Source organism: Pongo pygmaeus, chromosome 5 (assembly GCF_028885625.2).
Source record: "Pongo pygmaeus isolate AG05252 chromosome 5, NHGRI_mPonPyg2-v2.0_pri, whole genome shotgun sequence".
NCBI lineage: Eukaryota > Metazoa > Chordata > Mammalia > Primates > Hominidae > Pongo > Pongo pygmaeus.
In genome coordinates, this window is record NC_072378.2 from 27,613,872 (window position 1) to 27,635,658 (window position 21,787).

At 41.6% G+C, this 21,787-nt stretch overlaps 3 non-coding genes across 3 annotated transcripts; 1 reads left to right on the forward strand and 2 right to left on the reverse strand.

Annotated features, from left to right (window-relative positions):
* Positions 1–10,426: 10,426 nt before the first annotated feature.
* TRNAL-UAA (transfer RNA leucine (anticodon UAA)) lies at positions 10,427–10,509 on the reverse strand. Its single transcript has one exon. It is a non-coding gene; the product is annotated as a tRNA-Leu (tRNA).
* Positions 10,510–16,001: 5,492 nt separating this feature from the next.
* Positions 16,002–16,075, forward strand: TRNAT-AGU (transfer RNA threonine (anticodon AGU)). The gene has a single exon. It is a non-coding gene; the product is annotated as a tRNA-Thr (tRNA).
* Positions 16,076–17,918: 1,843 nt separating this feature from the next.
* On the reverse strand, positions 17,919–17,991 carry TRNAV-CAC (transfer RNA valine (anticodon CAC)). Its single transcript has one exon. It is a non-coding gene; the product is annotated as a tRNA-Val (tRNA).
* Positions 17,992–21,787: the final 3,796 nt, after the last annotated feature.

Consider the following 21,787-nt stretch of genomic DNA (forward strand, 5'->3'; position numbering starts at 1 on the left):
GGGAAAGAATTGTTTCCCTTTCTTGACAACAGAAAAAGTCTGAAGACATTCTGTCAGACCAACTGCATGATGTGTGAGGCCCAGTGCAAATGAAAATACAGAGTCTCTTGTTCAAAAATTATTAACATTCTCCAGATGGTGATAGCAGAGCATTGAACCAAGTGTGGGGCTCTTCTGGGTGCAGGGCCATTTGCAACTGTAGAAGTTAACATGCCCATGAAGCTAGTCTGGACAACATCTTTAGAGTGATGATAAAAATTTACATGAGTAACTCACACTTTAGTGCCTGGACTCTTAAGCTATTTGAAAATTAGCAATTGTCATCATTGAATCATCAGTATAATTACTGTTTTCTAGGAGCCCTTCGCCTTTGCAATTCCCGGTGCTGTGGAGCTGTCAGTGTTTTAACATCTCAACCAAGCCACATGGATACTATTTCCTCAGAAAAGACAAAATTGATCCAAGCAGAGAGTGAACTCACCGAAGAGGACTCTCTACCCATAACTGGGGATGCCTCAGCCACTCACACTTACTCCAAGATTAGTGTCACTGATTATGGAAAGAATTGACTTCTTCCCCTGGTCCTGCTCATTTTTCTAGAGCCCAGGACCATAAATGTGTTTTATGGCAGAGAAAAGTGAAGACAGGTGGAATTGTGTGTGTTGAGAGAGAAGCAGATAGGCAATCTTATGCTTTGGCTCCTAGATTATGCAGGTGCCTATTTTCTATCATCTCCATAAATCTACCCTTACTGCGCTTCCTATTCTGCAGGGGTATTTTGTTGTCTATAACAGAACTCCTCCTCTGTCTGTAAAGTTTAGGTTTCGATAAAAATCCTTTTCCCTCCAGAAGTGTCTACTAAAAATACAAAAAAATTAGCCGGGCGTGGTGGCATGCACCTGTAGTCCCAGCTACTCAGGAGACTGAGGCAGGAGACTCGCTTGAAACTGGGAGGCGGAGGTTGCAGTAGCCGAGATCATGCCACTGCACTCCAGCCTGGGTGAGAGTGATACTCTGTATCAAAAAACAAATGAACAATAAAAAACAAACAAAAAAGAAATAAATGTCTAGGGCTAGGTGCCATGGCTCATGCCTATAATCCCAGCACTTTGGGAGACATAGTTGGGCAGATCACTTGAGGTCAGGAGTTCGAGACAAGCTGGACAACATGGCGAAACCCTGTCTCTATTAAAAATACAAAAATTAGCCAGGTTTGGTGGCCCACACCCATTGGGAGGCTGAGGCATGAAAGTCACTTGAACCTGTGGAACCTGGGAGGTGGAGGTTGCAGTGAGCCAAGATCATGCCACTGCAGGTGAGCCTGGGTGACAGAGCAAGACTCTGTCTCCAAAAAAAAAAAAAGAGAGAGAAAGAAATGAGTGTCTACAATATTTTAAAGGCTATGGAAATAAAGCAGGAACATTTTCATGAAAGGCAGCTTATAAAGGATGAGGATGGTTTTCTCTTTAGGGATAAAGGAACTAATATTTATTAAGCACTTACTATTTATCAGGCACTATGTGACATACAGTGTATGTGGGTGTGTGTGTGTATGTCTTTCCTCACAATTATTTTATAGGGTAGGGGTTAGTACAATGAAGATGTTGTAGCTTAGAGAGAGGAAGTGGCAAAACCAGAACTGGAAGACAAGACTGTTGGGCTCCAAGGTCCATGCACTTTTCCCTTTTAAAGGTCTTAGGTAAAGAGTAGACCCATTTGGATAGGCCCAAACTAACAGTCTATCTCCAGAGTCCTTGTCCTAAATTCTTTATCCCACTGCCTTCTAAGAGGAAGTTCATCTTTTTACCAGGGAGTAGCCACCTTCAGAAGAATTCTCCTGTCTATATAACCAAACTAATAGAATCCTGGTAAATCAACTGGAATGTTAACTGTTCTGATTTTCAACTGTTTTTACCTTCATCATTAATACTGAATATGGACTGTAGGTTGGATAACTGCTGTTCCAGGTAAGGAACTCCGAGCAGCAGCCTTGAGCTACCAAGGCATTATATAGGATTTTTGCTTAAAAATCCTATATTTTTGCTTAAAAATATGACTGAGTATATGTATATATTCCCCCCCACATTCCAAAGATAAACACTGTTAAGCATGTTAAGCACATTTTACTATATATATATGGGTGGCATATGTGTGTGTGTATGTGTGTGTATATATATACATGTATACACATACACTTCTAGACATTTATATACATGTGTTGTGTGTATATGTTGTGTATGTTTTTAAAAAGGGATTGTCTTTGGCTGGGCACAGTGGCTCGTGCCTGTAATCCCAGCACTCTGGGAGGCTGAGACAGGAGGATTCCTTGAGCTCAGGGTTTCAAGAGCAGCCTGGCCAACATGGCGAAACCCCATCTCTACTAAAAATACAAAAATTTAAAAAAAAAAATGTATCTGGACGTGGTGGCGCCGCCTGTAATCTCAGCTACTTGGGAGGCTGAGGCAGGAGAATCACTTGAAGCCGGGAGGCAGAGGTTGCAGTAAGCTGAGATTGCTCCACTATATTCCAGCCTGGGTGACAGAGTGAGACCCCATCTCAAAAAAAAAAGTTGGGGCGGGGGGGAATTGTTATCCTATTAAAACTTTTTTGTATCTTTTTTTTTAAACTTAATGCTATTTCTTGAACATCTTTACTTAAAGAAAATAGATAGCTAAATATTGCATTATGAAGAAAAGGTCAATAAATATTTTTTGAATTAATGTAACATTTCCTTTGATCACCAGCTGCTTCTAATTCCCTACTTCACGTATTGTTGAATACTACATTGCTTTAGGCAAAAAGTGTTTTATTTCTCATTGGATCAAAAACAATTAAGGATGTCATTTTCTCTTCTTCCTTTGAGTTCCAATAAATCTACATTTGTTCTTGTTCCCTTGTTTAGAGGTGCAATGGAAAAGAAGTTTGCAGATTGTACTCCTGCCTGGTTGGATAAACTCATTTGAAAATAAGCTCCTATTTTGTGCAGATGCAAATTTAAACGTGCTATTTGTAACTAATCACTGATAAAATAGAGATTTCCAAAATATATTGAGAAAAGGAGCTGCAGAATAATGAGTAAATATTTTACCTTTTATGTAAAAAGTTAGGTAAAATAAGACTGTGTTCATATTTGCAAGTTTCATAAAATCAGGAAGAATGCATTTAAAAACTAAAGTAAGCCAAGAGGGATGGCTCATGCCAGTAATCCTAACACTTTTGGAGACTGAGGTGGGAGGATCACTTGAGCCCAGGAGTTTAAGGCCTGCCTGTGCAACATAGACCTCATCTCTACAAAAAAATTAAAAAATTAGCATATACCTATATAGTTCCAGCTACTCAGGAGGCTGAGATGGGAGGATCACTTGAGCCTAGGAGGCTGAGCCTGCAGTGAGTCATGATTGCACCACTGCATTCTAGCTTGGGTGACACAGTGAGACCTTGTCTCAAAATAAACAAAACAAAACAAAAAAGAAAAGAAAAACTATGGTAGAGGTGGTAGGGGGAATTAAGGGAATGGGGAAAAAGAGAAGCCAAAGACTTTTCCTATGCCTTTTAATACTTTCTCATTTTTGAACCATCTGAATATATATGACTTGTGCAAAAAAAATTTAAGCAAAAAATATTGCATCTGTTTCTTTCGTTGTAACTATGCTAAGTTTGGTGAAAATTGTTCTTTATTTTTAAATTTTGTTTTCTCTTACACTAAACTGTTGTGATGGTTAATTTTATGTGTCAATTCAACTGGGCCATGATATGCCCAGATATTTGGTCAATCAATATTCTGGGTGTTCTGTGAGTGTATTATTGGATGAGTTTGACTTATTAATATTATTATTAATGTTATTTTTTAGACAGGGTCTCTCTCTGTCACCCAGGCTGGAGTGCAGTGGTACAATCTTGGCTCACTGCAGCCTCGACCTCCTGGGCTCAAGTGATCCTCTTACCTCAGCCTCCTGAGTAGCTGGGACTACAGGCATGTGCTACCACACCTGGCCAATTTTTCTGTGTTTTGTAGAGACAGGGTTTCACCATATTGCCCAAGCAGGTCTTGAACTCCTGGTCTCAAGCAATCCCTCTACCTCTACTTCCCAAAGTGCTGGAATTACAGGTGTAAGCCACCATGCCTGGCTGAGTTTAACATTTTTAAATTTAAATTTAAATTTAAATTTAAATTTTTTTGAGACGGAGTTTCACTCTTGTCGCCCTGGCTGGAGTACAATGGCACAATCTTGGCTCACCACAACCTCTGCCTCCTGGGTTCAAGCGATTCTCCTGCCTCAGCCTCCCAAGTAGCTGGGATTACAGGCACCTGCCACCATGCACAGTTAATTTTTGTATTTTTAGTGGAGATTGGGTTTCACCATGTTGGCTAGGCTGGTCTCGAACTCCTGACCTCAGGTGATCCAACTGCCTTGGCCTCCCAAAGTGTTGGAATTACAGACATGAGCCACCATGCCCGGCCTTAAATTTTTATTTATATTTTGAGGGGGTCTCATTGTGTTGCCCAGACTGGAGTGCAATGGCACGATCATGGCTCACTGCAATCTCCACCTCCTAAGCTTGATTCTCCTGCCTCTGCCTCCCGAGTAGCTGGAACCACAGGTCTGCACCACCACACCAGGCTAATTTTTTGTATTTTTGGTAGAGACGTGGTTTCACCATGGTACTCAGGCTGGTCTCAAACTTGTGAGCTCAAGTGATCCGCCCACCTTGGCCTCCCAAGGTGCTGAGATTACAGGTGTGACCCATGGCACCTAGCCGAGTTTAACTCTTACATAAATAAATTGTGCCAGGCATGATGGCTTGCACCTGTAATCCCAGCAATTCAGGACATGGAGGTGGGAGAATTGCTTGAACACAGGAGTTTGAGACCAGCATGGACAACATAGTGAGGCCTTGTCTCTAAAAATATAAAATTTTAATTAAAAAAAACCAATAAAGCAGATTACCCTCCCCAATGTGGGTGGGCCTCATCCCATCAGTTGCAAGCCTGACTAGAACAGAAGACTGGCCTCCCAGGAAGAATAGGGAATTCCTCCTGCCCAACTGCCTTTTAGCTGGGACATTGGTTTTATTTCTGCCTTTGAACTCAACCTGAAACATTGGCTGTTCCTGGATTTTGAGCCTGCTGGCCTTCAAACTGGATCTATACCACTGGCTCTCCTGGGTATCCAGTTTCCTGACTGCAGATCTTGGAATTTGTTGGTCTCATATTATATATGTATATGTAAAATAATGATTCTGTTTCTCTTTAAAAAGAAAAGACACCTGGCCAGGCACAGTGGCTCACACCTGTAGTCCCAGCACTTTGGGAGGCTGAGGCAGGCACATCACCTGAGGTCAGGAGTTCGAGACCAGACTGACCAACATGGCGAAACCCTGCCTCTACTAAAAATACAAAATTAGCCGAGTATGGTGTCACACACCTGTAATCCCAGCAACTGGAGAGGCTGAGACAGGAGACTGGCCTGAACCCGGGAGGTGGAGCTTACAGTGAGCCACCAAGATGGTGCCATTGCACTCCAGCCTGAGCAACAAGAGCAAATCTCCATCTCAAAGAAAAGAAAAGACACCTTCGAGGTCCTCTTCTGGTCCTCTGCACCAGAAAGCTTGGGAGAGTGGGGACTTATTTTTCCCCCATTGCTGCATTCCTAGTAACTAGATGTGTGCTGCAAAAAAAAAAAAGTTTAAGGAATGAATTGGTAGCTATTGTTATATGTTAAATGTGAAATTAATATCTACGAATACATATCTGTATTTATAAATTATACTTATATAAAGAAACAAAAAAATTAAAAAATTGTATTTACATACTTAGGGAATATATGCTTCTATTAATCTAAAATGTAATTATTAGTTTCTTTTTTTTTTGAGACAGAGTTTCACTCTTGTTGCCCAGGCTGGAATGCAGTGGCACGATTTCGGCTTACCACAACCTCTGCCTCCTAGGTTCAAGCGATTCTCCTGCCTCAGCCTCCCGAGTAGCTGGGATTACAGGCATGCACCACCATGCCCAGCTAATTTTGTATTTTTAGTAGAGACAGAGTTTCTCCATGTTGGTCAGACTGGTCTCGAACTCCTGACCTCAGGTGATCCGCCCTCCTTGGCCTCCCAAAGTGCTGGGAATACAGGCGTGAGCCACTACGCCCAGCCCAATTATTAGCTTCTAAGTATCCATTGAGGAAATGTTTGAGGGTCCCTCAGAGAGTCAGTTTCAGGACCCCAACAAAGGGACAGAGAGAGCAAGGTGCTTAGATGGAGAGTGGCTCTTAGAGGCACTTGACACCCTATCCTATACAACCCAATTTTCTGCTGTAACATTTCCATCTTAGCATTCTGTTATTTGCTTTAACAAACAACCAAATAGAAATTTATTAGTTTTAGGCGGGGTGCGGTTGCTCACGCCTGTAATCCCAGCACTTTGGGAGGCCGAGGCGGCGGATCACGAGGTCAGGAGATTGAGACCATCCTGGCTAACACGGTGAAACCCCGTCTCTACTGAAAATACTGAAAATACAAAAAAAAAAGTTAGCCGGGAGTGGTGGCAGGCGCCTGTAGTCCCAGCTACTGGGCAGGCTGAGGCAGGAGAATGGCATGAACCCGGGAGGCAGAGCTTGCAGTGAGCTGAGATCCCGCCACTGCACTCCAGCCTGGGCCACAAAGCAAGACTCCGTCTCAAAAAAAAGAAAGAAAGAAATCTATTAGTTTTATGTTGCTGTGTAACACATTATCACACTTAGCAGCTTATAACAATGCTCATTTATCCACTCACAGTTCTGTAGGTATGAAGTCTGGGCACTGGGTATCTGGGTTCTCTGCTCAGAATCTAGCAAGACTAACTTCATTGGCTAGCCGGATTTTTTTTTTTCTTTGTGACGGAGTTTCGCTCTTGTTGCCCAGGCTGGAGTGCAATGGTGTGACCCTGGCTCACCGCAACCTCCAATTCCCGGTTCCAGCGATTCTGCTGCCTCAGTCTCCCGAGTAGCTGGGATTACAGGCATGCACCACCACGCCTGGCTAATTTTGTATTTTTAGTAGAGACGGGGTTTCTCCGTGTTGATCAGGCTGGTCTCGAACTCCTAACCTCAGGTGATCTGCCCGCCTTGGCCTCCCAAAGTGCTGGGATTACAGGCGTGAGCCACCGCACCCAGCCAGCCGGGTTCTTATTTGGATCTTGAGATCCTTTTCGCAGCTCTCACGGTTATACGAGAATCCCGATTTCCTTGCTGTCAGCTGGGTGCCCTCAGCAGCTAAAGGCCATCTTCACACAGGTGGCCCTTTCATCTTCAAAGCCAGCCCAACTTCAGACTCTTCAATTTCTCTCACATTTCTAATCTCTGACTCTGGGAAGAGCCCGTTCTTTTTTTTTTTTTTTTTTTTTTTTTTTAAGAGATGGAGTCTCACTCTCACCTAGGCCGGAGTACAGTGGTATAGTCATAGCTCACTATGATCTCAAGCCTCCGGGCTCAAGCAATCCTCCCACCTCGACGAGCTGGGACTACAGGATGCCCAGTTTCTTTTAAGGACTTACCTGATTAAGCCGGGCTCATCCCTGATGATTTCCCTTGCTTAAAGTCAACTGTGCTATATAACATACCCTAATCATATTCACAGTTCAGCGTATTATGCAGGTTTGTAATATCCAGGTGGAGGGGGAATTCTTGGGGGCTATCTTAGAATTCTGCCTATCTCAAGAAACAACAACTGGCCAGGCAGGGTGGCTCATGCTTCATAATCCCAGCACTTTGAGAGGCCATGGTGGGTGAATCACTTGAGGCCAGGAGTTCCAGACCAGCCTGGCCAACATGGGGAAACCTTATATCTACTACAAATACAGAAATTAGCCGGGCGTGGTAACAGATGCCTGTAGTCCCAGCTACTCAGGAGACTGAGGCACAAGAATGGCTTGAACCCAGGAGGTGGAGGTTGCAGTGAGCTGAGATCGCATCACCCACTGCCAGCCTGGGCGACTGAGCAAGACTGTCTAAAAACAACAACAACAACAACAAACAAACAACAGAAATTAGAGTTGAGTAGAAATTTTCAGCATCACTAATGATCAGACAAATATTATAAAACCAAATGACAGATACAATAGATTCAAATCTCTTGTGGCAGAGGTGTGCACTGGGTGGTGACTTTAGGTTGCAGTTGGCCCTCCCATTAGGAAAAGTTACATAAATTAACTTCTGTAGGGATCATTCCCTAATATTAATGTCGTCAGCACTACACTCTAAACAACTGAGCTAACTGACCACACAGAAAACAGACTGCTGTGTTTTCAGAAAGATCTGATTCAGGTAAAATCTATGTCATCTGGTGTATTAGTCCATTTTCATGCTGCTGATGAAGACATTCCCAAGACTGGGTAATTCATAAAGAAAAAGAGGTTTAATGGACTCACAGTTCCACGTGGCTGGGGAGGCCTCACAATCATGGTGGAAAGCGAAAGGCACGTCTTAGGTGGTGGCAGACAAGAGAGCATGAGAGCCAAGTGAAAGGGGAAACTCCTTATGAAATCATCAGATCCTGTGAGACTTATTCACTACCACAAGAACAGACTGGAGGAAACTGCCCCCGTGATTCAATTATCTCCCACAACACATGGGAATTACGGGAGCTACAATTCAAGATGAGGTTTAGGTGGGGACACAGCCAAACCATATCATCTGGAGTTTCATTTTGAAACATAACAAAACCACTCATCCTCTTTTTCCTACCCCATCCACGTGACAGAAATAAAAGTAAGAAAACCAACCTTTGCCAGGGATGAATTATTCTCCTCTATGGGAACTTAGTCTTTCTCAAACCTGAGTATTCTGGCTGTGAGGTTGCAAATAAACATCCTCAGAAGGTGCTTCCTTCCCTGCGCCCCAACATCCCCAACCCTCTCAGGGCCAGGGACAAACTCAAAGCACTGAGGCAGCTCATGAAAATGACCCAATTTGTGCTGCCACGTGGATCAGAGAAATTTCAAGTGTGGGATCTTGGTGTTTGATCTCAACATGGAAGCATAACTATCAGGACAATAATCATCCAACATAGAAACAAGTTAACTACCAGAACAATATCTAATTTCTGAGTTTCTCTGAAGGATGGCTCTAAAGGAAAGTGTGAGTTTCTTCTAAGAGAAAAGAGTACTAATCTGTATAGTGGGAAAGGGCACTTTTAAATTTGCCAGGCATTTTCTTAGATACTATATATATATATGTATTTCTTTTAATCCTTACAACTCCCTTCCATGAAGTAGGGATTATTATCTTTATTTAAAAGATGAGGAAATCAAGATTCAGAGGTTCAATGGGAAAGCCAGAATTAGGACATCTGATTGCTGAATTCCAAAGTCCACTCTTTCAAATCCTCTTAGAGACACAAGGTCCTATGAATTCTAAAGGGAACAGAATTTAGTATGCTGTCATTTCAATCGCTCTGGGAAATATGAGTGTTCAGTAATGGTGTTGGGATTAGTGGTAGTCTTCTGGAACTAATGCAGAATTGGATCTGTACCTCACATATTACACCAGAGGAAAAATGAGATCAAATAATTAAATATAAAAAAGAATATTCTAGAAGATATAAAGTTATTTTGTGAAATGACCTCGTAATGGGGAAAGGCATATCTAAGTTAAACATAAAACTTGAAGAAAAGACTGATAACTTTGGTGGTTGCATAGATACCCATTTTCACATGTCCCAAGCCACCCCAAAGTTCAAAGACAACAAACTAGACTACTTGTGATTCATGTCAAAACAAAGTTTAATCAAGCCATATTTAAGGAGACCCTACAAATCATAAGAGAAAGACCTAACAACTAAGTAGAAAAATTAGCACAGAATACTATGCATGTAACAGAAAAGGAAATACAGATGGCTTTTAAACATATAAAAAGGTGCTCAAGGACAATATAACCAGTTAAATGCAAAATAAAACTCCCTGAGGGATCATTTTCACATTTCAAACTGGAAAAAAACAAGATAAACTCTGTTGAGAAGGGCTCAACCATGCTCTCCAGAGTGTGTGAGAGACAGTCCTAGCTAAGAGTTGGGCTTTTCTTGTACAATCATTTGGAAACTATGAGAATCCTGGGGAGTGGCTCTTATTTCCTGGGAGGTACCCAGAACTAGAGTTTCTTACCTGTGGCCTTACGGTCAAATAGCCTCAGAGGTTCAATTCCTGGTGGAATTGAAAGTCCTGGAGCAGACCATGGATGTGAGCGGTGGATATGAGGGGTTTTTCCTTCTGTTGGCAATCTGATAGGTTGTGGTAGAGAATCATTCACACACTACTGCCTATTGAGGCGATTTCTTTAGATTTGAAGACAAAAAACATTAGTGTTAACGCAAAGGGGTAGAAAAACAATGAAGTTACCTTCGCGTACTTTTAAAATGCTGGTATTGAAAGGAGTCTGGAGATAAAAACTTAATCTACCGAGAGTGGGGCTCGAACCCACGCGGGCACTAGCCCATTGGATCTTAAGTCCAACGCCTTAACCACTCGGCCATCCCGGTCACTGGCAATAGCCTTTAGGCAATCATTTTTTTATAACAACAAAGGCATTTGCACTGAGCGTTAAGCAAGTACTGAATTATTCCTGTTTTTACTGAATTGTATTAAAATATGAGGAGGATATAATGGGAAAACACAGCATGTGTTCATCAATCACTTCTCCTGAGTCTCCTCACTTGGTCAAAAATTTCCACAGAAATTTTTGTTTTTACTTGATTTGAAAAGAAAAACAAGGGGGGCGAGGGGCGGGGAAGGGTGGAGAGATGAGGGGAGGGAGTGCCCTAGTGGAAACCACAGCATTAACACCACCTACTACTTCTACTTCACTAAAGGCACTGTCCCGATTTTTTCTTCAGAGATCACCGTTTTGCCTGCTGAATTCAAACCTCCACTCCAGACACACTGATGTCATTGGAGGCATCAGGATTGGTGGCCCAAGGTTTATTATATTAAAAATAGTTCATCCTGGGGTAAATTTTAAGATCTTTAGTGGACACAAAGGCAGTTCAAATTCTTTGATTTTAATGACAAAATGCTTTAAACTGACAATGCAACCTATCTACAAAAGGAACATATTGAGCTGTGTGTGGGCTGCACAGAAATACCCCAGAACTCAAAGTGCTCCTGGAAAAGCTCGTAATTGTTACAACAGAGAATCCAATCCTTGTGGCTAAAGTATCTCCTGGGAGACTTATTACAAATGTGGATTCTAGAACCCCTCGTGCAATGATCCTGACTAAAGCGATTTACTATGGGTCCCAAGAATCTTAATCTTACCAAGCACCCTCCAGTAATTCTAACTTCAATAGTCTGCTAAACGGCACTCAGTAAAGGGTGCTAAAGCTGTCATGGGGAATTTAAGAACTCATGAAATAAGCTCGTAGAAAGGAAGTTTAGGGTCTGGAGGACACAGAGCTGAAATGAAATCCTGAAGTAGGATTGGAATATAATTAATTTATGTAACAATACTGAACACCTAGTGTGTGGCGTGCCCCTTTGTTTTTCAGGTAATCAGAGGAAAGCACCACGATATGCAAAGGTTGTGTGGTCTGCAGCAGACAAGCAAAGAAAGTCAGAGGACATCTCCTTAGAATCTCATTAGCTGAGGAAACAGGAGTCCAGGCCTTATTTGTGGTGCTCAGGACTGCCTGGGTCCACATCAGGATCTTTCTCTGCCTGATGAAGCCATGGAAAAGGAATGGACCCCTGAAGTCCTTTGGCTGTTGGGCTCTGGGTTCCGTCTTCGGCCAGATCAAGGTTCCATTCCTATAAGAGGAGATATGGCCTGAGAGATTCCCGCTTCTACCAAACACTGAAGGAAATTCAGGTCTCTCGCTGCTGGGGCAAGAACTCACTTGAGGATGGGGATGGAGGTGACTGGAAGGTTCCATGGAAAGCGTATCAGAGAAAGAAACCATCGTATATAGATAGACATAAAAATGTTCAGAATATTCTATTGCTGTTAGCTCTTAACACGAACTACAGAGCAGAATCAATCAGCTGTGAAGTTTTTTAAAAGTACACTTATCTAGAGGGTTTAAATATCTACATGTGACAGTAAAAAAGAAAACTATTCGAAGTATATGAAGGACGGTCGGCCACGGTGGCTCCAGCTGTAATCCCAGCACTTTGGCAGGCCCAGGTGGGCAGATCACCTGAGGTCAGAAGTTGGAGACCAGCCTGGCCAACATGGTGAAACCCTGTCTCTAGTAAAAATACAAAATTAGCTGGGCATGGTGGCACATGCCTGTAATTCCAGCTACTCGGAAGGGTGAGGCAGGAGAGTCGCCTGAGCTGGGGAGGTGGAGGTTGCAGTAAGCCCAGATTCTGCCACTGCACTCCAGCCTAGGGGACAGAGCGAGACTCCGTCTCAAAAATAAAAAATAAAAAAAAGTATATGAAGGAGAACCTCCTTATACCCAGGAGCAGAAAACTTTTGAAAACTTCAAAAACACAAACAATAAGGCAAAAAACAAAGAAGACATATTTGCTTACATTAAAATCAAGAATATAGCTACTGTAGTCCAGCTACTGGGGAGACTGAGGAAGGAGGGTTGCTTGAGCCTAGGAGTTCAATGCCAGTCTGGCCAACATAGCAAAACCCCCAACTTTAAAAAAATCTTTTTTTTTTTTTTTTGAGACGGAGTTTCGCTCCTGTTACCCAGGCTGGAGTGCAATGGCAGGATCTCAGCTCACCGCAACCTCTGCCTCCCAGGTTCAAGCGATTCTCCTGCCTCGGCCTCCCGAGTAGCTGGGATTACAGGCGTGTACCACCACGCCCGGCAAATTTTGTATTTTTAGTAGAGACGGGGGTTTCTCCATGTTGGTCAGGCTGGTCTCAAACTCCTGACCTCAGGTGATCCCCCCCGCCTCAGCCTCCCAATGTGCTGTGATTACAGGCGTGAGCCACCACGCCCAGCTAAAATAATCTTAAATTAAAAAATCAAGAATATGTAAGATAAACGACACAGTAGAAATATAAATATGTAGACAGATGCGCTAATGAGAGAGTATGTTTGAATTGTCTCCAAAAGTGGCAAGGGCTTAATATATATCAAGAAGCCATGAAAATCTGCAAGAGAAGGACAGCAAGATCAAAAGGAAATGAACAAAAGATAGAACAGGCAATTAGAGGACAGAAATATGTCAAGACTAACAAAGATTGTACAAAATCTTTAGTAATCACAGAAATAAAAAGTAAAAAGATATATTGCATTTACTGTCATTACATTGGCAAAACTAGAAGGTGAATAAAATCAGTTTTTGCAGGACTAGTGATAAAAGAACCCTCCTGTCCTGCTAGTCGAAGTTTAAATTAATGAAGCCATTCTGGAGTACTTCTTATTCAAATTAAGTATATTCACATTCTATGATGTAACTGCTCTTCTCCTAAGCATAAATCTTCCCCCACCCTATCCACTGCCTCAAATCTTACAAAACTACTGAGAGTACACATGTGATAAAGTTAATCACAGCCTTATTTTAGTCTTTTGAAATTGAAAGAAAATTTAATATTTATTATTGGAAAGTGGACAGGTAAACTGTTACAAATGCACACCATAGGCTATTAAGCAATATAAAAAGTAACAGAGTAGATATACATGCAATAATGTGAATGGAACTTGAAATTATAATACTATTGAAAAAGAACACCAACAAAAGAGATATGGGTTTCTGCTTCTACCTGTGGAGAAGTCACTGTTAAGAAAATTGCAAACAACAAGAAAAATATACTGGACATAAGTATGTGAAATAACTGTTTTCAGGCATCGCCTGCTGTCAGTTTGGGACTGTGATACCTGAGAGAAGAGAAATAAATGAGGTGAGTCTTACAAATGTTTTAGTTTATTGTTTAGAGTACGATCAGAAAATGTGGTCTAAAGATGAAGCCAAGGGTGTTATTGTAAGTCCTTTATTAATACCACAAAGAGACTTAAGGTGGTATCTAAACAAACCCTTAATGTTCTTAAGGACATACCTTAAGGATCCTATAGTTCAAACAATAATTCTACAACTCTTAAGAATGTGGCCCTACTGCAGTTTTATGGGAAGCCAAAGGGAGACAAGGCATTATTTTCATGAATGTGGCTTTTGTTTTAAAAGAGATTGGCGAACTTAAAAAACAATTTTTTTTATTGAGACAGAGTCCTACTCTGCTGCCCAGGCTGGAGGGCAGTGAGTGGTCCGATCTTGGCTCACTGCACCCTCTACCTCCCAGGTTCAAGTGATTCTCCTGCCTCAGCCTCCCAAGTAGCTGGGACTACCACCATACCCGGCTAATTTTTTTTGTATTTTTAGTAGAGAGGGGGTTTCACCAGGTTGGCCAGGCTGGTCTCAAACTCCTTGGCTCAAGTGATCCTCCTGCCTTGGCCTCCCAAAGTGCTGGGATTATGGGGATGAACCACTGCTTTTGGCCTGGAAAACTTTTTCTTTGAAGACCCAGATAGTAAATATTTTAGGCTTTGTGGGCCATTCAGTTGATGTGGCAATTACACAAATCAGCTGTTGCAGGAAAGCAGCTACAGATAATGCTAAATGAATGAATGTGGTTATGTTCCAATAAACCTGTATAAAAATAGATATAAGGCCAGATTTGGCCTGTGGGCTATAGTTCGTGAACCCCTGGTCTAAAAGAATAAACTTCAGTAACTTTCATAAAGTCACATTTTTTGAAGAAAATTATAGTATTTGAACATTGACAGTCTGGACTGAAAGGAATAAAGGACAGCATAAAATGAAAAGACTGGACCTCACCCCTCTTCCTCCCAGACTACTATGGGAAAGAAGTAGGCTAAGAAAACCATTCAGCTGCAAGTAAATGATATTTCTTATTAAAAGAATGGATGAATCTGAGCGTGGAATAAGAACCCAGGAGATGGACCCAAGAGACTAGGGAGTCATTCTCAGAGGGCATTACTGAGTTCCAATCAACGCACTAGCGTTATGTGCCCACTGAATTCTACAATTGCTACAGACCAGTGTGCCTCTTGTTTTTTGTTTTTTCTTTTTCTTTTTCCTCTTGTTTTTGTTCTTTTTGAATAGGATTGTGTATCGAGATTATCCTATGTCTCCTCTGCCTGTAGTTGGGAGACAGATAACTTGTATCTTAAGTACATAGATGTTCAAACTAAGTAGAACCTTATTTGAAAAAAAAATTTTTTTTTTTTTTTTTTTTTTTTGAGACGGAGTCTCGCTCTGTCACCCAGGCTGGAGTGCAATGGCGCGATCTTGGCTCACTGCAAGCTCCACCTCCCGGGTTCAAGCGATTCTCTTGCCTCAGCCTCCAGAGTAGCTGGGACTAACAGGCGCCCGCCACCACCCCCGGCTAATTTTTTGTATTTTTAGTAGAGACGGGGTTTCACCACGTTAGCCAGGATGGTCTCGATCTTCTGACCTCGTGATCCGCCCGCCTCGGCCTCCCAAAGTGCTGGGATTACAGGCGTGAGCCACCACGCCCGGCCGAAAATATTTACCCAAGGAATTTAATCTGCACCATTACCTGATTTTGATAACGCCATCCTAGAGGTCGAGTTCATGTTGCAAGAAGTCAGACGTGGCCAGGGTGACCATATTTTGCATGCTGGACAGGCAGAATCATTGGGGGCCAAGTTAGAGAAAAATGTAGAGAGTGTTTTTCCTGATACCACTTACCCACTGAATGAACAAATGAAATGAGAGTTCATCAGAAGGCAAATTCACTGCCAGGCATAAGAGATGTAATTGTTCTCAAAACTAAGCAAGTTTTTTACCTGGCCACCAGAGCTTATCGTCTGGAGGTGTTCTTGACATTTAGAGCAGTTTCCTAAAGGAAAATAGTCTTCTTAATTCAGGATCTATTCTTATTCTACAGCAAGAACATTATTCTCTGGTTTTGACTGAGATCCAGAAATGTGGTATTGTGTTCCTACAAAGAAAATCACTGAGGTAGAAACATTGACAGGCTGAGGTGTAAATTTTTATAAAATAATAAATTACTCCCCCACAATACATGTGAGGCTTCGTGGCTTAGCTGGTTAAAGCGCCTGTCTAGTAAACAGGAGATCCTGGGTTCAAATCCCAGCGAGGCCTCTTTATTTCTTCCCCTAAATTTAGGTAAATTCTTGTCACTAGTTAAACCTGACTTGGATTTATATCTAATAAAGCAGCAAACCTTGAATCTCGATGTCTGAGGCACTTTGTAGAGGAACATGGTGATGAGTTTGAAACATTTACGATGAATTAGCTAAATCTATGCCAGAGACCAACCATCCAGAACCATCTAGAATTGAGCTGCAATCTTCTACGTTTAAATATTTGTAGCTACTTTTCATATTTCTAAGGAACTTACAGCTTCATGTAAGATTTTTGATTTTAATACAATTCAAAAGAAGGCAAGGAAGGAGATAAGACATACATATTGTATAAATTGAGGGTTGTGATAACTTCCTCCTTGCATGATTCTGAACTCTAGAATTTCACGGAATATATTGAAAAGTGGAGTAACATGACAACGTCTTGAGAGGATAAGAAGAATGATTAGTGAAACACCAAAAGAAAACACAAACAAAAACAAAAAACTTAACAAGAGGCTGGAAGCAAATGGGACCTGAAGTTGTGGATCATTTATTAGACAGATAAAAATAAAATGATGGAAAAAATTAATCAAACCCTGGATACAGTGTTATGTTTTAGCTGCTCTTTAGAGAAAAAAATTATCAGTTATATCTTCAAAGTATCACATTCTACAAATGCCTTCCCTCATAGCATTCCTTGTTGCAGTATTGAGCTCAGCTTTTTGCTTCTCCCTGTAAGGAATGATTACATTGGATGATTACTCCTTTGTGAGCATTTAGGAGAAAAACCAGTTACATAATTTACGAGTGCGGTGCAAAATGGAAATATTCCTTCTTTAAGAAAATTAGGAATTTCAAACCAGCAATAGCAGAGCATTAAATCAAGTGGCTGGCCTTGTGCAAATGCGTAGGTCGCATGCCCATGAAGACAGTCCTGACTGGGAAGACGGTCCTGATTGGGAATGTGGTTATTTGTCAAAAGACTGGATTTTAGAGACACCTTGAAATGGAGTGAAATCTAAAGTGATAGTCAATGATATCAAGTATAGCTAGAAGGCTTGGGCACTTAAAAGTACTAAACAGAGGCGAGGCGTGGTGGCTCACGCCTGTAATCCCAGCACTTCCGGAGGCTGAGGTGGGCGGATCACAAGGTCAGGAGTGTGAGACCAGCCTGGCCAATATAGTGAAACCCCGTCTGAGGTGGGCGGATCACAAGGTCAGGAGTGTGAGACCAGCCTGGCCAATATAGTGAAACCCCGTCTCTACTAAAAATACAAAAAGTAGCCAGGCGTGGTGGCGCACACCTGTAGTCTCAGCTACTTGGGAGGCTGAGGCAGGAGAATCGCTTGAACCCAAGAGGCGGAGGTTACAGCCACTGCACTCCAGCCTGGGCAACAGAGAAAGACTGTCTCAAAAAAAAAAAAAAAAAGTACTAACCAGGGAAATGTTCCAGTATAAAAAGAATTCTTAAAGTCCTGCTTTTGTTAGTCTTCTCTAACAAAGTAACATTTCTTATACAATTCAAGTTACTCTTTTCTCAGGCAACTCGACCTCCTTCCAAATCCCATCAAATGGACCAGGCTGGGATCTTTCAACATAGATACATGCTCCTTCTTCCTTTAGCCTCTTGTTGTCTTTGGGCTCTCACGGGGCTCCCTCTTCTCTAAATCTGGTGTAGGAAGAGAGCAAGTCGTATTCGTAGTGCTGAGTTACACAGTGTAAACAACTTACATTTGTATAGTAATTTATTCGAATGGACGGGGTCCTAAGAGCGGGAGTTCTAAAAACAGTCGCTGTAAATTTTAGGAAGACAAGCGGTCGCTGTAAGTTTTAGAAAGACAAAATTGAGGACAGGATAGTGTTCCCGCCCGGTTTCAAGCCGGGGACCTTTCGCGTGTGAGGCGAACGTGATAACCACTACACTACAGAAACCCCCGCTTACACCTCAGAAACCCCTACTAAGAGAAGGAACTATCCTGCTGGACCTAATCAGGAATTCCCTGTTAATCATCCCTGTTTCCTAGAAATTTGTTTTCTTTCTATGCAAGTCAGTGTCTACAATCGCATTTTAAAACTGCTACAAAACAAGCACCACATCGAGATTAGGAAATATCCAAAACCCATAAATTGCTAAATTTTTGAGTTCTATGAGCCTTATACTAAAACTATAACCTCCATAAGACAAATCTCAAACATCTTGACGCTGACCAGATTTGACGTTTACTTACTTGACGTGATGACTGGAATTTGTCCTTCTGCTTACCTCAGAATTCCTTCTCACTCTCTCACCTAGCGTCAAAATCGTTGCAAAATTCTACTGAGCTTACATTCAGACTCTATACAATGTCCTTCTCCTCTGTTGTTGATAGGTCCCTCGTTCAGGCCCTTCATATCTGTTCTTCACGACTGTCCGTACCAATTATAGGGCTGACTCTGAATCAATTCTCCACCGAGCTTGAAGTCCCAAGCTTCATTTCCCTTCATAAAGTTTCACAAACATAAACCTTTCTTCTTTCTTACATATGCATTTTATAGACTTTTTTTTTAAAAAAAAGAGAGGTTCTAGATTCACAGCAAAACTTCGAGCAGAAGGTACAGAGATTTCCCATATACCCCCTGCTCCCGCACATGCATAACTCCCTCACTATCAACATGCCCCACTAGAATAGTACATTCATTACAATTGTTGACCTATCTTGACATACCATCGTCACCCACAGACCGGAGTCTACATTAGGCTTCACTTTTGGTGTTGTACATTCTATCCATTTGCACGAAAGTATGATATATACCCACCAATATAGTATCATGCAGAGTAGTTTCACTGCCTTAAAAATTCTCTGTGCTTGGGCTGTTCATCCCTCCATACTCACAAACCCTGACAATGACTGATCTTTTTACTGTGTTCATAGTTTTGCCTTTCCAGAATGTCATATAATTACAATCATACAATATTTGCTTTTTCAGATTGGCTTATTAGTAATGTGCATTTCAGTTTCCTCCATGTCTTTTCATGGGTTGATATCTCATTTCTTTTTAATGCTGAATAATATTTCATTGTCTACATATATCACAGTTAATCCATTCACTTACTGAATAATATTTTGGTTGCTTCCAAATTTTGGCAATTACGAATAAAGGTGCTATAAACATCTGTGTACAGATTTTCGTGTGGACATAATTTTTCAACTCTTTTGGGTTAGATACCAAGGAATACAACTGGATTGTGTGAGAAGAATAAGTTTACTTTTGCAAGAAACCATCGAACTGTCTTTTAAAGTAGCTGTATCATTTGTGATTCCACCAGGAATGAATCAGAGTTCCTGTTAGTCCAAAGCTTCACCAAAATTTGCTGTTGTCAGTGTTCTGGGCTTTAGCTGTTCTGATAGGCGTGTAGTGATATCCTATTGTTGTTTTAATGTGCATTTCCCTGATGACATATGATGCGGAACACTTTTCATATGCTTATTTTTCATCTGTATAATCTTCTTTGGTGACATGATTGTTAAGGTCTTTGGCCATTTTTTTTTCATGAGGTTGTGTTCTTACTGTTGAATTTTAAGAGCTCTTTGTAGATTTTGAATAAGAGTACTTTATCTGGTGTATCTTTAGCAAATATTTTCTCCCACTGTGTTGCTTGTCTTTTCATTATCTTGATGTTATACTGTTTTTGATCACTAACACGTCTTTTTGGCTCTTTCTCAGAATTTCCATCTCTCTGCTCACATTGCCCATCTGTTCTTGCATGCCATCTTTTTTATACATTAGAGCCTTCCACGTTTTTTTTTTTTTTTCTTTTTTTTTGAGACAGAGCCTCGCTTTGTCACCCAGGCTGCAGTGCAGTGGCTCATGCAATCTCTGCTTCATGGATTCAATCAATTCTCGTGCCTTAGCCTCCTGAGTAGCTGGGATTTACAGACATGTACCACCAGGCCCGGCTAATTTTTTTTGTATTTTTAGTAGAGATGGGGTTTCATCATGTTGGTCAGGCTGGTCTGGAAGTCCTAGCCTTACGTGATCCGCCCACTTGAGCTTCCCAAAATGCTGGGATTATAGGTGTGAGCCACCTCGCCTGGCCAAAGCCCCTAGCATCTTAATCAGTTGTTTCAAATTCCTGGTCTGAGAATTCCAACATCCCTGTCATATCTGAGTCTGATTCTGATGCTTGCTCTGTCTCTTCTGTGTATTTTGCTTTCCATTGTGCCTTGTCATTTTTCCTTGATAGCAGGACATGCTCCACTGGGTAAAGTGAGGTGCTATAAGCAGGCCTTTAGTAATGTGGTGGAAAGATGTGGGGGGAATAAAGCATTCTGTAGTCCCACAAGTAGGTCTCAGTCTGTTAGTGAGCCTGTGTCTCTGGACTGTCAACTTTAAACATGCTTACTAGGTTTTCCCCCACTTTAGGTGGGACTGGATGGCTAGAGTGGGCTGGAATTGGTTATTTCCCTTCCTGCAGATCAGTTGGGCTCTGATAAAACCCCAGAAGGTTAGGTTGAGGTTAAATGATTTCTCCTGAGGGCAGACCTTATTAAGAGAACAAAATGCTCTAGCCTATTGCAAACTGGTTCTTGCTCCACCTGCTACCAGAGGTAGAGGGGATTTTTCTCCCATATTCACTATGACAATCTAGTCAAGCTCCTGAGGTAAAATTAACAAAATTGTGGCGTGCAGATGACTGAGTTCTGGAGTTTTTATCTCCTAGACTCGCCAATGTTGAGCCACTAACAATTTGCTAATTAGAGTTCAGGTTTCCCTGCTCCAGCACTAGTTCACATGGTGTCTGTTCTGTGGGTTTCTGCTCTGGTAAGTTGTGATTCTCTGTATTTGTCTTTTTCAATTTTGGGAGCAGTGGCTTGCCCTGTGACCTCATTTTTTCTGACAGACTTAAGAAGACTTGGGTTTTCAGTTTGTTCAGGTTTTACTTGTTTTTAGGACTTAGTGATGACTTGTAGCTTCTTACGTGCCCGACTGGGTAATATATGTATATAAATCTATAGCTTTCTCTCCAAGAACAGTGTTAGCAGCTATCAATAAGTTTGGATATGTTGTACTTTATTATTTTTAGTTCAAACTATTTTCTAATTTCTCTTGTAACTTATCTTTAACCCATAGGTTGTTTGGGAGTGTGATGTTATTTCCCCAAGCATTTGGGGATATTTTCCTTTGTTTCTGTTACTGATTTCTAGTTTAATTCTATATTGATTAGAGAACATTCTTATTACTTTTTTTTTTTTTTTTTTGAGAGGGAGTCTCGCTCTGTTGCCCAGGCTAAAGTACAGTGGTGCGATCTCAACTCACTGTAGCCTCCGCCTCCCAGGTTCAAGTGATTCTCCTGCCTCAGCCTCCTGAGTAGCTGGGATTACTGGTGTGGGCCACCATGCCCCACTACCATCAGGTTTTTGAATTTTTAATTTTGAAATAATTATAGATTTACAGGCAATTACAAAGAAAGCACAGAGAAGTCCCCTGTACCCTTAATTTATTTCCCCCCAATGGCTGCATCTTATATAACTATAGTACAATATCAAACCCAAGAATCTGACATTGGTACAATGTTTGTATATAGTTCTAGGTCATTTTATCATGTGTAGATTTGTGTAACGATCACTGGAAACCAGAAAAAAATGTTTCATCACCACAGAGATTTCCCTGTGGGTGCTACCACTTAATTAGTTACACTCACTTCCCATGCCACCGCCCCCCCCCCCCCCCCCCGCCACAACTACTA